Genomic DNA, 15,083 nt, shown 5'->3' with positions numbered 1-15,083 from the left:
CCTAGAACTGCTAGATGAAAAACGGGAAGCCTCGCTGGTCCGAATGGCCGCCCAGAAGCAAAGGATCGAAAGGTATTACAACAGGAGAACGAACCTCCGACATTTCGGAGTTTGGGACTTGGTCCTAAGGAAAGTCACCCTTTACACCCGAAATCCTAATGAAAGAAAGCTAGGTCAAAATTAGGAAGGACCGTACCGTGTCCTCGGAGTAGTCGGTAAAGGGTCTTACAAGCTCAGTACCATGGAGGGCGAACAACTTCCAAGCAACTGGAACATATCAATGCTAAAACGGTATTATTGCTAGGGCATCCGATTGAAAATTCCGAAAACACCCTTAAGCATGCGTTGCACTCTTTTGCTTCGACCGGATTTTGGGTTTTACCGGCGAGGTTTTTAACGAGGCAACGACCATATGCTACCTAAAGAGGCTCAACAAGTATTCAAGATTTCTTTTGCAATCCACCTTGAATACTGGGGGGGCATCCCCCCAAAAGGTCACCTACTCGGGAAAGCCAAGATATCTCAAATGCGACATCGATAGGAAAGTAATGTACCGGGCCAAACGGTCGAACGAACCGTGTCCATAGAGAGCAATCGAGTCCTTAACAGCAAAAACATGTATACTTGTACCAAGTAATCGGAGAATACTTTTCATCAGAGCATTTTCACGTTTCAAAGGAAACTCGACATTCTAGAAAAAAGGACTCCTCTGTCAAAAAGGTCCCGAACACTCGGAGACTGGCGTCGACATTCCGACACCCGAACAACCCCCGGGTCGGAACTCCAAACTCATATGCCCTCAAAGAGGCAACATCAAAATCATAAAGCCTCTCCAAAACCGAAAGTGTCCTGAACACTCGAAGACTGGCGCCAAAATCTTAAAAAATCACATGACCTTAGGGTCGGAGTTGCCAAAATCGTAAGCCCTCAATGAGGCAATACCAAGCTTATAAGTAACGGCTCCCGAGCTAGGATACCCCCCATGACTCGGGGACTATCGCCAATTACCATTCATTAAAAAACCCGAGGCCATAAGACCCCGAGTGGGCAAACTCGGTCTCGTAAGACCTACATATGGCAGCAACAGTATCTGTAAGACCTCAAGCAAGGCATGAACCATACTTGTACCAAGTATCCAAAAATTGTAAGACCTCAAGCAAGGCATGAACCACACTTGTACCAAGTGGCAATATCTGTAAGACCTCAAGCGAGGCGTGAACCATACTTGTACCAAGTATTTAAAATCTGTAAGACCTCAACGACATGAAAATTTTGTAAGACCTTGCTAAAGGCATAAACCTGATCTCAAAGTTTAGGCTATATATGGAACTTGTAAGACCCCTAAAAAGGCATACCCTCAATATAGACGCCCAAACTACTTCACTCGCGATCAAAAATGGCTTTGGCCTAGAACAAATGACTACGGTCATAAGGCTGTACCAGCCAAACTAACGCGACTCGGGGATGCCAGATCGTCTACAAAATCACAGGCCTTCAATTACTTCGAATCTACTTCGAAAAGAACCGGTTAAACAGTCTACCCTCGACATAGGCAAAAGAGCTTCGACCATGTCAGCTCCAAATCACAGGCTTTGAGATACTCAGGCTCCGAGCCAAACCTCCCGAGGTGCTCGACCATCGCCACATAACGGCTCATAATCGAGGTTCTTTATCGAACCGTCGAGGAGTCAGGCAAAATTCATTTCAAGAAAGTCCTTAACGAGCGAAAAATAGAGCCAATGAAAGGTCGCTTCGACCCAAGGCGTAAGAGCCATTGTCGCCAGCCCACATAAACACAAAAACTTGAGGGTCGAATAAGCTCGAATCGAAACCCGACTCGGAGACTGAACCCAAAATAGTTAACTAAGTATGACTATGGGCAAAGCGTAAGAGCCATTATCGCCAGCCCACATAAACACAAAAACTTGAGGGTCGAATGAGCTCGAGTTGAAACCCGACTCGGAGACTGAACCCCAAATAGTTAACTCAGTATGCCTAAGGTCAAAGCGTAAGAGCCATTGTTGCCAGCCCACATAAACGGTTGCTTCGACCCAAGGCGTAAGAGACATTGTTGCCAACCCGCATAAAAGGCCGCATCGGCCCAAGGCGTAAGAGCCATTGTCACCAGCCCGCAGAAATCCAAAAACTTGAGGGTTAAATGAGCTCGAGTCGAAACACGACTCGGAGACTGAACCCAAAATGGTTAGCTAAAAATGCCTAAGAGCGAAAAGCATCAGAGCTCAATTGACGACTAATGCTAAAAGGGCCTACCGACCCAATACGTACAAGTCACTGTCACCAGCACTAAGATCAAAGGTCGTGCCGGCCTGATGCATAAAAAAGCCAGGTCAGAGGGTCTAACCTGAGGCCTGGGACCTCAGGTCGAAAGTCAAGATACATTATATAGTATTTTCGAAAAACAACAGGGAAAGAAGGGGTAGGAAACAAACAGCCTTCTTATGGCCCACAAGGAGGATGTTTACAAGTATTGAAAAAAACCCTTACAAAGAAATAAGCAAACAGAATCCTAATCTCTCATCGAGCCTACATCTTCGATGGCTCCACCAAAGGTTGCACCCCAACAACTACAGGCCCTTCAGCGGCCCCTTTTCGACGGCATCTTCCCCTCCGGGGGCTCCGCCTTCATTTTTATCACCTCCTGAGCCACTGCCCGGCACGCCTCCGAAAGCAAGCAAGGAAACATTTTCCCTCTCTAGGGTCTTCACCCTCCAGAGCTCGGCAGGCAGAATGATATCTCCCACATGTACGTCCCCGAAAGCCTTCCTCTGAGATCCTAATCGAGCACGCTCCACATCTCGAGTCAATTTTAGATCGGCCTCCTCAGGCGCCCTCCCGGTTTGAGCGCTTGTCGCAATGACATCCTCTCTATGAAAATATATAAGCGCCTCAGCTTCAGTTTTGATCCCAGACAATGCAGCTACCAGCTCAAAATGGAGACCTTTGTACTTGTCACTATCCTCCCTCGCGTCGCTAAGCTGACGCCCGACCAAGGTCATCTTCTCCTGGAGGGCATCCTTCTCAGAATTATCTCCCTCACATGTCGTTTGAGTTCGGAGACTTCGGAGTCTCTGGCCCGGAGCTCCTCCCTCAGCAGGGCACCTTCCTTCTTAAACTGCACGAATCAGATCCAAGATGTTAAAACACTGAGATCTGGCAAAACATTCAGCTAATGGCAAACGGGGACTAGGTACACTGTTTAGTAAGGTGAGCCTTCTCGCGCTCAAGGCGGGTCACCTCATCCTGATACCGGGAGAAAGTATGACTATAAAGCGCCTTGGCCTGAAGCCACAAAAAAAGACAAGTTAGAAAGACAAAGGTCAGACCAATCGAGGCAGAGCGACGGACAGAATTCGTACAAATTACCTGCTCGCAAAGCCTGTCATCTCACCAAAGACGAGTGAAGAATCGATCTCAGGGACTCCCTCGGGAATGGTTGGAAGCCTCTCGAGCGCATCTCCGCATTTGATAGGTATCCCCGCATCGGAAGGTTCTTCATGCGGGGCATCTTGCACTCCCTTGGGAGGTAGGGTCGTTCCCTGAAGGGAATCAATCACGACCACGGCACTAGTAGGGTCAATCGAAACCATCCCTTGTCCATTCAGGGCCCCAGAACTAGGCCCCTCCGAACCACCTAACGAAGGTACCCCAGCCCGAGGGGAACCTGGCCACTGGCCAGCTTGGAGGCAGCACTCGATACTCCCTCAGTTATCTCTCCGCTACGAAGCTAGACCGCAACGACATCAGGCTCCGGCTCGGAAGCTACCATTTCTGTGGCCCAAGAATCGGCCAGGTTTATCCCTCCTTCGGGCACTGTCGAGAAGCTCTTTTCCCCCTCGCCTCCAACTCGAGGAATTCCCGCCGTTTTTGGAGTTAGGGTTGCCGGATAAAGCTTAGTTTCTTCCGCCTTTATCTTCTTGGATTCTGAAGGTCCGTCCGATGAATCCCTTTGCCTTTTCTTCCCTTCATCGGGTACCAAATGCACCTTCCCCGCCAGGCAATGCTCCCTTCATCAAAGGGACTTCCCCCATACCTACACAAATGCAAGAGGTAAGCGCAGGGAACGAGAACGCTGCTAATAGCAATTTAGATCGAAAAATGCGACTACAGCAGGGGTAGAGGCTCACCATGATCCTTAGCGTCCCACCGAGCTTGGGATAGATCACGCCACACTCGCTCAACATACGGGCAAATCGAGTCCAGACGGTTGACCCAACTCGGGAGATCCGGAACCGCTCCAGGATAAATTGTTGTGGCTGCTTTGGCAAGAAAAATTAAGTGCCTGGAAGGACGTAGTCAAAGAAAAGCAAGGGAATGCTAGATAACGTATCTACTTACGTTCCATATTCCACCTCTCGGGGAACGGCATCCTTTCCGCCGGGATCAGGTCAGAAGTCCTTACTCGTACAAAGCGGCTTATCCATCCCCCATTCCCGAGCTCTTCGATACAGGCGAAGAGGGCCCTCGGGGCTCAGCAACGGAGCTTGATTAAACCCCCACGGAAGAGACGAAGGTTGTACATCCTAATCAGATGATCGAGGGAGAAGGGCATCTCCTCGACCATGTTCACATAGTACCTGATCATATAAACAACACGCCAGAATGAAGGATGAATTTGGCCGAGGGTCACTTGATACCGTTGGCACAAGTCGAGAATCACGGGGTCGATCATGGGCGAGGATGGCCCTACCGCCCTAGGGTAAACGGGTAAGTATATACACTGAGAAAATAGGCTTTGTATGTTATAATATCCTCCCCCCGAGCAGGGATCTCCAGAAGCACCGCGTCCTCCCAGCGACAATCAGCTCTCACTCCTCCGACGTCTGTTATTGAGCTAATGTACTTAGTCACGGGCTCACGATGCCCCGGCTTCGAAGAGGGCCTCTCGACCTTGAAATTAGAAGCCATCGTAAAAAATCATGGAACGCATTCCTCAGCACGAGGAGGCATTGCCACTTCACCATGAGATAAAAGCGAGGAGGACGAGGCCGCATTCTCCTGAGAAACAGAGGCAGAAATTTTTGCCATACCTAGAAAATTCCGGAAGAAAAAGGGAAGTTGCATTCTTAAAGAAGAACGGAAGTAAAGATAGAAGGAACCTTTTCTGGGGTTTGGAAATACAGTGAGTTGGGAAGCACGAGCGGGGGAGTATTTATAGAAACCCCGCGTGCGCGTTGAAGGAGGCCAAGGGACAGCTAACTGCCATAATCAATGCGAAGGCCTTCAAGGGCTGCGTGTGCATCGTCTTTTGGCACCTTGTGACTGTCGTCGTTACAAGAGTATCGCTGGGGGAAAGAATTCAAGGTCGTTTTTTATCACTTTCACTCCAAGAAACGCGGAGACTATCTGTGCACGGTCAAATCGGGGGGTCCAATTTCCCCATCATTATAGTGCCCCGCAAACATGCTTCCCAAGGCTCGATACTGGGGTCGAGGTTCACCTTTGAGGGCTGTCGGTGCTTGACCTCGGGGCAATGCAGACCAACGACTATATTGGAAGAAATGAGGAGTTCCCAAGGTACGCAGCTAGGACTGACAGAGCCTAGTGGACTACCCTAACCCTGAATCAGGGTGTCATATCTAACTGTCCCATCTCCGCTTCTCTGCTTCTTTGTCATTACTGCATTTTGTACTGTGTTGGGTTTCCCCTCCTATATAAAGGGGATCCTGGTCATTTTGTAAGTTGGGTTGCTTCAGTTGCTCCACACGAAATATACAAGAACGTTCTCTCTGTTTTCTAACATATTCTCTTGATATTATTGCTTCCATTTATTATCTTCATCATTGTTCGTCATTTATTGTTTATCATTGGCCATAAAGAGCCTTCGTTGATTTTATTGTAACTATTAGCCGTACTTCGGCCATCTTCGATAGCTCACTGTCGAGCTCCGGGATCGACCTCGAGGCCCCGAATCGACAAGCTCGAGGCCCCGATTGCCAACCTATCAGTTTGATTATCACCCTGTCCTAGCCTCTTATTATGTTTCTAAGTCTCACACATAGCATCAACTGCTTAACAACTAGCATCAAAATAGATCACGTATTTTTAGAGTCCCATAATCAAATTTAATTGTTATTACCATTTTCACGGTAAACAGTTTGGCGCCCATCGTGGGGCTAAAAATAATAGTGATTATTTTCTTGCTGGTTTCATTACACAACGCAAGTTATCTTTCACACATTTTCTTGTCCAAGATCTACAATTTCAAGTTGAAATGCCTAACTCAGTAAATAGAGTCGAAAACGACAATCTAAAATCGTAATTAAGAAAGAAGGTGTGCAAACATATGACCTTATTCAATCGTAATTAAGAAAGAGAGGGAGGAAAATTACATACCAGATGTCTGAGCAATTGAAGAAATTTTTCTGAGATGTGAACCAGGAGAGTGCTTCTGCAAATCTGATCCCCCCTTTTTGTGATTTTGTGCGTTTAATCAAATGTCTGTTCTTGTTCTTCTCCCTTTTTCTTGTGTTTTTGATTTTCTTGTTTGTGTTATGCAGTGCTTGTGTGTGAGTGAGAGTGAGAGTGAGAGTGAAGGTGAGGGTGTGTGACTGAAATGCGAAAGGATTAGGGTTTAATACATGTGAGTTTTGCGGCGGACAAGTGGACCGCATAACACATTATGTGGTTGCATATGTGTTATGCGATGAGTTAATGGCTGGGTGGCTCAACTTCACTTCGCGATGCATTCTACGTTCGCATAACTGTTATGCAGGCCGCAGAATTAGAAATCTCACCACGTTTTCGAAGACCAAATTTGCATTTTTCTGACTGTGTCTGCGACCACTATGCGGTCCGCATAGCCATTATGCAACCGCATAGTTGCCGCAGACCACGGGTCCTCCTTTTCTTCATTCTACTCAGTCCAGGCACCTTGTTTCATTTTATTTTGAGCTACCTGCATTCTAACACACATGTCAAACTGCTCAACACTAACAACTAAACCTACAGAAATTAAAAATCTAACAAAAGATTGTTACCACACATGGTTGCCTCCCAAGAAGCGCTTGATTTAACAATGTGGCACGATGATGTTGACCCCGTTTTGGGCTAATCAGTGGTGGGGGCTGTTGTAGGACTATCCTTGAGAGTAAATTGTTCTACCAAATGCCTTTCTCCTGTGGTACCGAGGTAATGCTTGACCCGTTGGCCATTTACTTTGAAAGTTTGAGTTCCATCCTCCGACTCCAATTCAATAGCACCATAGGGGGACAAATTCACAACTTTGAACGGGCCAGACCATTTGGATTTGAGTTTGCCCGGAAATAACTTGAGTCTTGAGTTGAAGAGTAAAACCAAGTCTCTGGATTTGAATTCCCACTTCAAAATCTTCTGGTCATGAACAAATTTTATTCTGTCCTTATACATGGCTACACTCTCATAGGCATGGAGACGGAATTCTTCCATCTCATTGAGTTGTGTCATTCTTAGGTTAGCAGCTTCGTCCCAATCAAGATTTAACTTTTTCAATGCCCACATGGCTTTATGTTCAAGCTCCACTAGCAAGTGACACGCCTTACCAAAAACCAACCGGTACGGTGAGGTGCCAATGGGAGTCTTAAATGTTGTGCGATATGCCCACAACGCATCATCTAACTTCCTTGACCAGTCAGTCCTGTTTGTATTAACCGTTTTTGCTAGGATATTTTTGATCTCTTTGTTGGAAACTTCAACTTGGACACTCAACTGAGGATGATAAGGTGTGGCCACCTTATGCTTGACTCCATACTTTTCAAGCATCCCGGTGAAGGCCTTGTTGCAAAAGTGAGAACCACCATCGCTAAGGATGGCCCTAGGGGTACCAAACCGCGTGAATATGTTCTTCTTCAAGAGAGCGATTACACTCCTTGCCTCATTGTTAGGCAAGGCGGTTGCCTCGACCCATTTGGAGACATAGTCCACAGCCACCAAGATATATATGTCATGCCATAAGAGCTCACCAAGGGACCCATGAAGTCTATCCCCCACACATCAAAGATCTCGACCTCCATTACAAAGTTCATAGGCATCTCATGTCTTTTAAAAATTGACCCTTGTCTTTGACATTGATCACATGCCTTGACCATTTGATTTGCGTCTTGGTATATCGATGGCCAATAGTAGCCCCATTCAAGCACTTTTACCGCAATACAATTTCCTCCATGATGGCCTCCAACCGAAGAGTCGTGGCATGCCTTGAGAATTGGCATTACCTCATCTTCTGGAACACACCACCGAATGATGTTGTTGGCACAAATACAAAACAGAAAGGAATCCTCCCAATAGTATTGCCTACACTCCCGGAAGAACTTTTTCTTTTGATAAGCTCCAAATCCGTCGGGAACAAGGTGAGCTACTTACTGCTATATTAGCTCCCAACTGCAATATACGACCATGCCACGAGCAACCACAATACTAGGACAAGGTGAGCTACTTACTCCGGGATGTCCCAAGTGGACACGAAAGTTATGGCGACACAATATCTTCCTATGACGGGGATGTGAGGATCCCAAATTTTCAGAGAGACTTTATGCACACGGTGACCATTTCGATTGATATGGACTCATGTGATAGGTGTTAAGGTATGCTCTTATGTTACTAGGCAGTGAGAAGCTTTCATGATGATATTCGCAAGAGAGTAGATTGACTGTTCAAACCATATAATCCATATACACAACTGAGTAAAGAGTGACTCGAGAAGGATCGCAACACTGGGATGCTTTACATGGAACTCGACACCACATAGGTAAACTTTACGACGGTGCATGCATAGGCACAAGTGGGCAGATGTTGTCCATTTCAATAAAATATTCTATAAGAAATTCATCAGGTATAGTCCCTCGTTAAGAATTTAGGAAAAGAAAGTGGGAAGTATTAATCCTAGAGTTATAACTCCATTCAAGGACGTATTTATAGAACTTAATTCCACAAGAGGATGTAAATAAGAGAATTTGTAATAGAGTGGATTCACGAACGATACGGCTCCTTCAAGGAGTAGGTACACACAAGTCTTTGTGACTCACATCTTATTAAGACCATGTTTATGAGAATTCTTCAATATGGATGTACATATACAATGAGTAGAAATTTTGATTTGACTCACTTAATGACTTTAGGTTGGTAGGGCAATAGCTTAATCAATACTCCTCGACTCAACATCCCTAACATACATAGGTAACATACTGATACACTACATGATCTGGTGGTGCAGAGACATTAATAGGAACAAGGGTACTCCCCTTAGCAAGAAGTTCTACCAATCCCTCTATGGCTCCATACCTTCTCCTAACAAACGCTTGGGCAATCTCCCTGATATTCAATGGTGGGGGCATTCTCTCCTTACTGCTTCCAAAATCATGAATTACTCATCTTAAGATTAAGACATAGAATGGAAATTAGCTCCCTATCTTGAGCTCTATTGCACGATCTTGGATTATCAAAGAAGGGTGAAATTCCTAAATGTCCGAATGGCCTCCAACTTATAGATGTGGTCGACTACACACCGATAAGAAGGACTCTACTAGACACGGCTTCGAGACATCCTATGACACTTTAAAACCTTAGGCTCTGATATCAAGTTTGTCACGCCCCAAAAATTCGAGGAGCGCGACCGGCGCTCAATCGAGTAAACCCGACTGAGCAAGCCAGTTAGGTTTCATTCTACCCAAATTAATTCATGAATAAATAGGAGATGGACTCCATTAATCAAATTCTACAAACATGTCATCACCAATTTCCATTTCATTTTCATTAGCAACTTCATTCACAATTTTGAAGATATTACAAGTTTTATACATTATTGCCAAACATCAATATTTCTATTTTTAATTTCAACACCCGACACTACCCACAACCTGTCTACGGAGCCTCTAAACACAACTGAAGAGTAATGTAATATGGAAATGCCGGTAACAAGGCTCCGGCTATACCTCAAATATAAAGTACATGATAAACAGATGAAATAGGACCCCGAAACGAAGTGGGGCTCACCAAGTCAGCTGAAAGGATGATGCGGCACTAGCTGCGACCAACACTGCCTGCTATAGAAACACCTACATCCATTTAAAGACGTAGCGCCCCCGGCAAAAGAGACATTAGTGCCATCGAATAGCACTAGTATTTATAACTAAACACCATCTAGTTAGAAAGAACTTTCATACAAGAATAAGAAATCACAAGTATAACTCAAAAGCTTTGAACGATCACCACATTATCAAATAAAGGAATCATACAACTTTCACATCATTTTCCGTAGTTTTTAGTTTGGGGCATTTCACATTATTCATCATTGCTCACAATACCACCGCTATCTTGAGCGGAGTCCGATCTCGACCCGACCGGCTAGGTTGCCTCATTTGAGCCATACGCTTCATTCACAATCTCATTTCTTCTTTTTCCGGAATTCATTCACAAGACCACCGCTATCTTGAGCGGAGTCCCATCTAGGCCCGATCGGCTAGTCCGCCTTGCCAAGGCATTGTTCCCTTCTTATTAATCATTTCGTTTCATATATATCATTTCATAGGCACTTGGGGCCACAACTTATCATATCAGTCTTGGCACTAGGCGCATTTCACCACTCACATTCCACATCACCTTCACTTTCAACAACAAACTTACAATTTTAAGATAATGGGCATACACAAGAGAAATTCAAGTTACAAGCATAGAGGGGAATTCTCATGATTCGGCACAATAATCACAATATAAACTTGACTTGAAATCTAGACAATTTAGCATATACTTCACATTCTTCAATCTTGATTTATTGTCTAAGCATTTCAATACACGATTCACATTCCTTGCACCTTTTCAAATTACCAAGAATAGCATATTGATCATATTGGAATACATCTTTCACAAATATAAGGAAGCAACCCCAAACACATGTGGAACAATAATCAATTTAACAATTCAACTTTAATCTTACCGTATTCACACAAACACCGACGAAGCTCAATTTCTAAAAGACGGGGTTTTAGCCATACATACCTTGTTTAAGCTTTTCTTAAGTTATTACAGCGTTTCGGAAATTCTAGCAATTCCAAAAACCTCTGGTAAAATGCCCGCCCGTAACCCAGCAGATAAAGTACATTACATAGTCCAGGGATTGGCGACTTACCCATTCAGTGACTTTGGCACTGGACGTTCCCAAAATGGGGACTATCGGGTAAATTCAATATAATAGACGCCTGTTGGCATTCCAGCCTTCCTTCTCCTTTCAGGGCCTATCCGAAAGAGAATCCAGTACTTCTTGGTCGTGAATATCTGAACTGGTTGTTTGCTGTTCAAGAATTCTTGTTTAGGCAGTTCATACCATCCATACATAGTGTTTTGATCTAAGATTTCAATTCCTACTTTGAGACATAACAAAATTGAACACAAATTAGAAAGGTATTCATGGTTTCAGCTCATTTGAGCATTTTATCAAATACTAATTGAGCATCTTAAGTTCAAATCTCTTGTTCAAGGTTTTCCTTCATTCCCCAACCAAATCTTTACTTGTTTATGTTCAACAATCTTTCCACAATCCTAATTTATACATGCATGTATACATAATACTATTACACCTAAGAATCATACCTCAATAACCCATCTTATACCCCAAACCCGAAATTAAAGTCTAATGTATAGAATTTTACCTCTTAGATGAAGAACTTGTGATTGGGTTCTTTGATTCTTGAAGATTGATGCAAGATTGGATGATTGAATATTGGGTTCCTCCTTCTCTCTCTAAAATGCTCTCAACTCTCTCTAAAATCAGTGGAAAAATGACCCCAAATGAAGCCCCAAAGACTATATATTAAAATGGGATCGGGTTATAAAAATAGGAAGATTAACCCTCCGAATGCGGGTCTGCGGTCGCATAATGGACCGCAGAATGGGTATGCTGGCCGCAAACGCATCGCAAAACTCGGTGCCCAAAACTGGGCTACACTGGTCCAGTTTGTGGCCAGATTTGCGATAGCAAATCAATTATGCGGACCGCATAATGGTTTTTGCGATCGCATATCTAACACAGGATCGCATTTTTTCAGCCTTTGGTAATTTGGTCATAACTTTGTGTAGGAATGTCCAAATGACAAACGGTTTGAACCGTTGGAAACTAGACTCGAAGACTTTTAATTTGATAGGTTATTCATCACATAAAACCTTATACATATTTGGATATGCTCGTTCAAAGTAGGGACGAGTGCAAGCTCATTTGGAATTTTAGCCTATTATGAACTTTTCCAATTTTTCTTAGACTTAGGCCTTTCCTTAGGCCCCAAATTACTTACCATAAGACTTATACACATATTTACCAAATCAAATTTATGTACACCACGTTAATAGCACATAAAAATATTATAATAAGCCTACATGGCACCACGAAATCCTAGGTTACATAGCGAAATTTTCTGGGGCCTTACATTCTCCCCCCCCCCCCCTTAGGATCATTCGTCCTCGAATGAGGAGTAGAGTCCGACTTAAACGCTCAATGTAATAAATCTCTTCTCTCACCTACCTCAAGACCCTAAATTTTGACTAACTCCTAAATTTTTCAGAAATTTCGACAGAGTCTCCTTTGTAACTAGGCATATCCACCTGCCAGAGAACCACCAAAACCATCCTAAAAATACACCCACAACTCGACCCCTAAACTTACCTAACAAGGATGACAAGTAGATATCTCGCATAAGCTAACTATCCATTAACTTCACCTTCAATAATTTCCACCGGAATGATACACAATTTATCTCCACCTGCCTTCTTAGACATAGGCATATAAAAACACAGATTCACGAGGAACAACTATGGGGAAACATCACACTCCTAGTGCGACCTAATGGGAAGTGCGCTTACTTACCCTTCATTATCAATTCTCATAAAATCTACAGGGGAAAATTTTGAGAATTACCTGGTCACCCTCCAAACTCTAAATCTCTAGGCGAACACTCACACTAAACCCTTGATGACCTTCAACAATTAGTCTAAGATGTGCTACCATAAACTGACCATAAAGTTACCTATCAAACATATATGTGATCACACTGTGAAGCTTTATCTTTGACTTGTCTGAACTTACAATACCCAATGGATCTAATACAATGAGGAACAACAGAGTTCAAGATCGGGCTGGAGTTATTCAGGAATCCATTAATGTGCTGAGCAGAGCATTTCATGAGGTTATATGCTAAGAGACATAGAAGGCTACTACTAACAATACTGACATGGTTAATTATTGTGAGGCCATCAATTATTAGACAAATAAGGCATAGGGGTAACTCGTACATTTGCAATATGAACCATAAAGGAGGAATACTCAAGTACGTGAACCACTCATTTTCTAGAGTGTAGGGAAAATCCATTTATCAAGAATAAGAATACTCTGGCACCTTGAATGCGATATGGGTTTCAAAATACATGAAGTTGAATTACACTCTTAACATTACTTGACACACGAAATCTATGCCACCAGCCCGTGAGGATGAAAAGAAGTTAAAACACTTATGAGATTATCATAACTCAAACAGCTTAACCCTCCCTGACAATTGACCCTATATGAGAGAACTAAAGGTACGACAACTTGTCTTCCAAATCAATATGCTCATGATATGTGCAAAAAACTCAAGGCACCGAATCTCCCCCTTTCACGAGTAGAACCACATAGCTAAGCCATCTAAATGTTGGGATGAAATCATGTATTGGTTAGAGGCATTCTAATGGTTAATCATGATGCTCCAGGGAGAAAGACAAATGACACTCCTATTCACCCAAGGAGGTGTAATACCAGGGGTAGCAAAACTCCCCTCACATGAAAATGATATAGTCAATTATTCTAGAAGTCGAGTGAGAAGAAGGCCACGTAACCCATCCAATCCGACCCATTTAAGACTTTGGAAAAAGGGGGCGCACTTTGGTTTGAAATCAGGGCAATTTCAGCCTGAGCATAAAGGAAATCATTACTTTTGAAACCCATGAGACAAGCCCTTGTAGCCCTAGAAGATCGATAACAATGGCAACAAAGTACTTAAAACCGTTACGAGTTGGTATAAAACAAGACCTCAAAGTGCCCACATGGATAAGTTCGAAAGAATGAGACGTCTTAATGCATTTATCGAGGAGAAGGAACCTGGGTTATCTAGTCACATGGATAAGCAGAGTGGGTGAATGGTTGTTAGAAGAACATCTACAAAGAATACCAACAATATTTATTTATTCTAACAAAAGGAATATGTCCCCTTCCTTAATGCTACAAGGCTTCCTCTTTGATGCCATGAAACGTAAATAAATTTTACAATGAGAGTTATCAGATGAAATAGATAGTAGTGTAGCAAAACTAATGAGCACCATTTGGAACCAACAAGCTTAAACTAAGTCGAAGATATTAGAAGTCCATAGTAAAGGGGAATTTACCTACTTTCAGTGTCCTTTTAGAAAAGGGTACTTGTAGAGTATAAAAATGAGGTGAATTTAATCGAATCATATAGTTGGATGACTAGTCAAGACATTGAGATAATACCGCATTGAAGATTACGGGTAAACAACACACCATGCAAGACAAATGAAAAGAAAGTGAAAGAGCCTTATGGAAGTAACCTTTACATTGTATCCACTAGGAAGGGTGGTAATATAAAGCGATTACGAGAAGCTACATTTTTGAAAGAAGATCTCTGTATGAAGTCACGTGATGTATAGCTCTAGAACTCAAAATTATCCAATTATGTTTAGCAACTCAACTTCATAATGAAGCACTACAACACACTTTTACACAACCGGCTATTACAGGCCACATTGGGAGATGCTATAAGACTTGACTGAGAGAAAGGCTTTGACATATGAATGTATTACTAGGTGTATTTCTCCTTGGCCAACCCGAAACCAAAAGGCGAGACTTAGACTGATAAGCAGATCGTTGGACTGGCACAAGTGTAGATAATCCATTATCGGAAAGAGATCATTCAATTTCAGCAATTGCGACATGCTATCAACCCTTGATGAACTTGAAGTGATATGGGAACCCGATGAGATAGTATAGAATAATCATGGAGGGTTTGCAGATGCTCATAATGAGTTCTTCATGGATTTTGACTTGAGAACTA

This window comes from Nicotiana attenuata, unplaced genomic scaffold (assembly GCF_001879085.1).
Source record: "Nicotiana attenuata strain UT unplaced genomic scaffold, NIATTr2, whole genome shotgun sequence".
NCBI lineage: Eukaryota > Viridiplantae > Streptophyta > Magnoliopsida > Solanales > Solanaceae > Nicotiana > Nicotiana attenuata.
Note: the sequence above shows the minus strand (reverse complement) of the source record.